This window comes from Pinus tabuliformis, chromosome 2_2 (assembly GCF_031772625.1).
Source record: "Pinus tabuliformis cultivar Carrire ecotype Pingquan chromosome 2_2, CPIR1, whole genome shotgun sequence".
In the NCBI taxonomy this organism is placed as follows: Eukaryota; Viridiplantae; Streptophyta; class Pinopsida; order Pinales; family Pinaceae; genus Pinus; species Pinus tabuliformis.
The window spans coordinates 573,701,875-573,709,357 of NC_142300.1; positions in this window are offsets into that span (position 1 = coordinate 573,701,875).

Here is a 7,483-nt window from a genome sequence, read left to right on the forward strand (position 1 = left end):
ACCACTTTGTCCTCTAAACTGTACATGCGCCTGCCTTCTACATTCGCGCCAGTTCCTCCTAGTCTTTTGACGTGTACTCCACCCTTGTGCAATTGTCACATGCAGCTCCCCTTTTTGTGCATCATACCGCTTCTGTCCTAGTATTGCCTTTTCACAGTGGGCTATAGATTCCTCCCCATTTGTTGCGCCCTCATCTATTGGTAGTTCCCTTGCTTCGGTTGTCACGTGCCGTAGTGATCTAACCATCATATTACAATTCAGCGTTGCTACTTCATGTAATCGGTTTTTCCATTGGTCTATTTCTTCATCTAAATCCAATGTGCAGGAATTATCACGCTCCCATGAGATTCTTCCGTCCATCGTGGGATTCACCCGATCCTGGTCTTGCGCCGTTATTTGGTAAGTGTAGTCCAGTTCATCATCACTGTCCTTGTCATGCACAATTTTGGTGTGGCACGCCCCTTTGGTTGGATCTAGAGGAACTATTACACGGAGAGACTTTTTCTTGAATATCATTTTTCACCTCTTTAGGTTGACGACTCCATTCATGTCTGTGGCCCAGTATATTCCTAACAATGTGGGATAAGGGTTACTGTCATCCACAATTTCTATTACCTCAAAATCTGTTTGTGTGATCGCGCCTTTGATGTCCATTGTTACTCCCTGTAATCTCCCCATGGGCAAGATCTTTTGTTGGTTTTCCATCTGTAATTGAATAGGAGACCATTGTAATGTAGGCCTACCCATGCATTCCCAGGTCTGTTTAGGTAGCACATTTGCATCCAACCCTAAGTCCAGAATGACCTGGTCCATCTCATAGTCACCAATTTGTGCTGTCAACCACATTTCTCGCCCGATGTGCAAAGCATGCTTGCCTAGTTTTCCGACCATGCGTGGTTCGCCCGTCCTTGCGCACCTAGTTATCAGCTCCTATAATCCCTTAACTACTTTATTGTTTCGTAGTAGCTTCATGCATGTCTCTCAAAAGGTAGTTAGCATAGAAGGATCCATTTCTAGCTCAGTTTGATCCTTACTACCTAAAGTAGAGGCCTTCGTGAAGCTCTTCTTAACTTCCATAAATGTCTCCTTTACGCGTTCCAAATCAAACTTAGGTTTCTTTGTAGGGGCCTTGCAAACCCATGTATTCTCCTCAGTTTTCTTCCCCTTATCCTCCCTTGTGGTTGCACCACTTCTGAGCACCATGTTCATGTTGGGGTCCTCTTCACGTGGTTCAACCCTCATCATTTGGATGTTCTATGTTGGAGTAAACTGAAGCACCCCTTTTTCATGCATTTGTACGATTAGTGTGGGCCAATCTACCGCTTCATGATCAAACTGGTAACAATACGAGCAACATGTTCTGGTCGGGTTCGTACAGTCATGCGCGTAGTGCCTAGGTCCTCCACAATTGTAGCAGATTAATTGTCCATGCCGTCATCTAGGTCCCATTCCTCCTCGTCCTCATTCGCATCCCTGGAATCCACCGCGCTATTGCTGCGGCTGGATCCTAACCTCACACCTCAGTCTGCATCCTGTAAGCAAGTGTTCGATCCATCAACAACTCATAACTTCGGTAGTTCCATTCGTTGTGGCCCACCGATCTACAAAAATTGCAAAATAACTGCTAGGGGGTCTGTGTAAACTTCTGCAATAGATGACAGTTGTCTGTTGTGTGTTTTCCTCCCACCTGATAGATCGCACACCAGAGTGTGGGCACCGCGCTTAGCCCCGCAATCTTCGTATATATGTAGCGATCCAACCACCTCTTCTCAGATATCTGCAGGGTTTTGTTTCCCTGTACCATGAACTTGTGTAGCTTCTGATCCAACCAATCTCCAATCTCTTTCTTCATAGGGTTCCAGCGTTCCAACATCAGACATCCCTTAGGCAGATCCCGGTGCCGGCAACGGAACCATTTGTTAGCTTATTGGGGCCTGACCTAGGTTCGAAAGTGATTAGCCAAACAGATCCTGCATTACCGGCCCTTTCATCAACAATCCATGGAGCGCGAACTAAAGTCTCACCCGAGGTAGTATGGGGGCATGCTGGAACGAGGTTTCCGCAACTTAGGGATGTCTTGATGAGGTCTAGAGGGGTCGCGAACCTATCTACGCACTCGCGCTACTCTGCCCAGCTGTCTGAACCTCGCGTAGCTCTGCGATGAGGCACTTCCTAGATTTCTTATTATTATTATGTTTATTATAGATTTGATCTGATTCTTAAGGTCTTTAATCAAGCATTCAACAGTTATAACCAGCACGCACTACCATAAATCTTAGAGACATACATAAAACCATAACATAAGAATAAACATATAGATCGGTGACTAGATGCACAAGAATTCAGAAACACTTATCTTTATTGATCTTCTGTTCTGTACAATCCAATTCCGCCCTGCGCACTTAGCCATAGGGGTCCGTGCACACAGCTGTGGACTCTACCAGGCATCTGCGCACACAGCTGCAAAGCCTACTATAACTACTACCAACCACAACTTGGACTTTCAAACTCAGAGCAATCTTACTTTTACAAACCCATACACTTCAAATCTTAACCAAAGCTATCTCCAAACTAACTTCTAAACCTTAGCCCTGCTCTATTTATGCATTCCCATGGTCCACGGACCATGGGCAGGTTGACATGCTGTCTATTATCTTACATTATTCTCGAGTGGACAACCATTTGACTCGATTCGTTACAATTCGCGCTTTGCACACTTCGCAGAACCTTTACCATACTTTTACCCAAAATTGTGGGATTTAAGCCCCAAAACCATTACACGGGGGATCCGCTGCCCAACAAGAATACTCTAGGGAAAGCCTCAGCTAAAAACCCTGATCTCTGTATTATCATACAAGTGGAAATATGTCTGGATTACACAAAGCTTTAGCTCACAAGCTATCCAGCTCTCAGTACAATCCCTCAATGTTGCTCATAGACTAAATAGACACAAAATATGCCTTCCTCCAGTCCTCCAAGCCTCCTATTTACTTACACAGTTTCTCCTAGGTCCCCTCATTGCCACTTGTGTGAAATGACCTCTCACACAACTCACCAAACTCAGAAGTAACTGCGCAATCTCCAAGGAATGAATTCCTTCTGCATGCAAGAGATATCCTCAATGGAATAATCCTACAACTGATAGTACACTGTCCCAACATCTGATCTAAACTGGGTCTCTGAGTGAACTGACATGCATGAGTTATTTATGAGAGAATATTCAGTTATCTGAAGTGCAGTAGTTACATGCATGCATGAATTAACTAACTGAACTCACAATTAGTTCCACAAACTGTTGGAACTAATATAATTGGACTTAACTCAGTTAACTGAACTAACTAATTACAACTCAATGTACAACTCATCCTGATCTCCTCAGTCAAGGGATAACTTCCTCAATCAAAGGGGAAACTGTTGCATGTCTTCACATAGACTTCATGTTTGATTTTCTACAACTAATTAACTCAAGATGAATTAATTAATTATTTTACAAACAACTGCTAAAATCAAATTCAAATTTTAATTCTCAATTTTAGTTCAGGGACTAACTAAAATTGGAATGTATCTCGAAATGCTATTTGTAGCAGTGCTATTTTTAGCACTTCTATTTTTAGCATTTCTTGTTGCTATTTTCAACAATAAACACCTCAATATCAATTGAAATAGAAAAGTTTTCTTCACTCCTATTACATCCTAGACCTTCACTAAAAGATATTCAATTCCCTAAACAAGGTTAAACCCTAGGGGTGCTTGGGAAGGTTTTCCAAATGTTGTTGCTAGAATAACTCATCATATCACTTTAACTTGCTTCTTTAATGACACAAGGTGGGAAATCCTAAAAAGAAGTTTACGATATTCTTTTGAAGGAAATGAATGGTTGATCTCCAATACTAGTTCCTATCTAATTAGATGATAGAGTCAAGATCTAGGAACAAGAGGGTTTGAATACTATGGAGAAAATGTAATTTCCATTCATTGATGTGCCACAATTAATCCAAAACATATTTTTGGATTATGAGAAAATAAGTGACAACCCTTATTTAAGAGTTTCCATCATAACCATGGAATTGCAACCATAAACAATAATGCAATATCCACATATGAAACCATATACGGAGTAAGCAATGTAAGACGATATTATAAATGAATAAAGCATCAACAATATATAATAACTTAAATGTTCAGAAATGGCAACAAGAAATTCCAATTTAATTTGTCCTTGAATTAAACTGAGAATTAAAATCAAATTCTATTCTCATAACAACTTGTAAATAGTTAATGAAGTTTAATTAACTTAATTAGCTTAGGAATTTTGAGTTGGAAATCTTTCTGTAGTCATGTATATGTTCTCCCTATGTTTTAGGGGTCCAGTGTAAGTTTAAATTGAGATGGAAATTAGATCACTCAGTTTACCGAGTTAAGTTCAGTTAAATTAGTTCCAAACTATTTGAGGAACTAACAGAGAGTTAATGATCAGTTGGTGCACTAGTGCATCCACAAGTGTCACTCTTGTTAACTGAATATTCCCTCACCAAAAACTCATGCATGTTGGTTCTGAGAAAGACCCAGTTGAGACTAGAGTCCAAGGACATTGTACTATTAGTTATGTTATTTACTGAGCTTTAAAAATCATGCATGCACTCATAGAAGAATCTATGTTTGGATTGCACATTTTTGGAAGAATTAATTCCATTTAAATATGAGCTATTCATCTTAGGAATTACGCAAGATATTAGGGGCTTGGAGAGCTACATAATTGTCTAAGTGTTGGCCAAGAGCTTGCTTGCTTGTGAGCTGAGAGAGTTGAGCATACTTGTGTGGAATTGTTCTAGTGAGAACAAGCTTTGTATCTTCACTCATATTTATAATATATGCAATACAGATAGCGGGTTTTTGAGTAGTGGGTTTCCACAGATACATATTGTGTTATGTTCCATTGATTTATCTTCTTCTTCTTCATAGTGTTTTCAATCGATCTATTGGCCTCCGCTAGTTGAAAGTAGAAGCAAATTTGTGTCCTGTGCTTTAGTACATTGCATGAGCTTGTGAATCTACAAGATTTTCTATATGGTATCGGAGCTAAGAAAAATACTAGAGGAGATTTCAAGGTTTTGAGTTCTAGGTTACAATCGAATTTGCAATACATACTTTAGGATCGGAAGATGGTGTTTTATGGTTTACAACTTGAGTATGCCTTGGAAGGAAGCTCGAATTTTATAGCCTAGAGGGATAGAATGGAGCACTAGTAGAAAATGATGAAATTAATGACTAGGTGACTAAAAACGTTAGTCACCACAATTATTTCAAGTGAATTACTACTAAATTTGAGCAATTTTAAGTGACTGAACTAAAAATGACTAACTTAAATGACTGATTTAGTCTAGGGATAAAATATACGACTAGATAACAAGTGACTAAACCAAAAGTGATTAACTTAAATGACTAGTTTAGTCCATGATTAAAAAATATGACTAGATACTAACTGACAAAATTATTTCATGACAAGACTACCCTACAAGCCATCAAATTTCAATCATATCCACGAGGTCAACAATAGTTTTTGGTTCAAGATATAGCTAATTTGGAGCAAACATAGCTCTAGAGCCTAGGATTTTTTTCCACCTCTAATGTTTATGGACAAAGAGATCAATTTCTAAAGCATGTGGGATCCAAACTATCTCCTTTCCCATGTTGAATCCCTCTATTGAACATCATGGAAATATCCATAGATTAGTTATCCTTACTAAAACAAACATTTCACTGGAAATGATAATTAATCCTATGACATTACTACTTCACTATATTTTTTAACCACAAAGCTTATTTTGATGTCTACCCTTCTTATTTCATGACAAGATACCATACAAGCCACCAAATTTCTACCATATCCATGAGGTCCACACCAATTTGTGGTTCAAGATATAACTAAGTTGGAATAAGCTTAACTCTAGAACCTATGTTATTTTTCCACCCCTAATGTTTATGGACAAAGAGATATCAATTTTCTAAAACATGTGAGAGCCAAAGTGTCACCTTTCCCATATTGACTCCCTCTATTGAACAACATAAAAAAGTATCCATAAATTAGTTATCCTTTTTAAACAAAGCAATCAATTTGAAATGATGGTTGATCATTACCATAACATTACTACTTTTCTACACTTTTTAACCACACAAAACTTGTTTTGAAATCACCCTAATTCAATTTTGATAAATCCACCAAAATCCCCTCAAATAATATTTGGTGACACAAAATCCTAACAATTTTCATACAATTAATGATTATTTATAATCAGGAATACATCCAATTAAACAAAACAAGAGACTCAAACATTTTATTTAATGGAATTTAATTCCCCTTAACATTCTCCATGATCACATCTTTTTCCGTCATGTGGTCCCTTCTTTCATTTCCACATAATCTGCGCAGAGAGAGGTTTTGGGATTTTGGCAGCAGTTTCATTTCAGTAGCATAAGAAGAAGCAGAAGCAACAATGGAGAGATTTCAAAGGATATTTTCAAGGGCAGGGGACATGGGACCACTTGATAAAGATGGCTTTATGCTCGATTCATCTATGCAAGCCTACATTTCTTCTCTTGCTCTCCTAAAAAAGCTCAAACATGGTACATATTTCTCCTTTTTCCCTGTCAAGTAATCCAATTATTTGTTTGTTCTCTCGTGGAAGATTTCTTGGAGATTTGAAAATATACCTTTTGTTGACATTATTGTGTCTTAGAGAGTTATTATGAGATGGAAACATATAGTATATTCGCATTATTCAAACCTACATTTTTTTTTTAGATTCAAGAAATCGAGAATGCATTGAGATATATTTTACCATTTTGGGCTAGAAAAAGGGTTCATTTAAAATTTGTAGGTTAAACAATTAGACAGTTCGTTTCTCTTTTTCTTGGTGGCAAATCTAACTATGGTGCCAAGTCCTCTTTCCATTAAGAAATTATATTCCTTGGAATGCCTATTAGAATATTTCTTTGACACGATCGTATTATGTTGGTACTCTACTCACCTGGTGAAAACCAAGCCATGATAGTGATCAAAGGTACTGTATCATTGTTCACAGATTGAGGAAATGTCCTTAATCTTTGTTATCCATAACACTCATTTATATCAAGAAGATACAACGGTTACACATTCACCAGATTGCAGTCTCAGTAGGAATTTTTCACATTTTAAAGTTTATACACCAAATCATAACTAACAACCAACAATTACTAACTACTCCCCTGAACAAGGAGCAAGTTAATGAAGTGATTTCAATGGTACTGATCACATATTTAACATTATTCAATCTCAATGTAAAAGAGATAAATACCCAAGATTCCAAAATGAGCAATCCTAAACACAATAATAGGCATATTCCTTATAGGACCCAAGTATCCCAACATATCATATAACCCTTAGAGAAGAGTGGTCTACTACCCCCCTAAAGATCTGAGTTGTATTTTGGTGATGGTTTAGTTG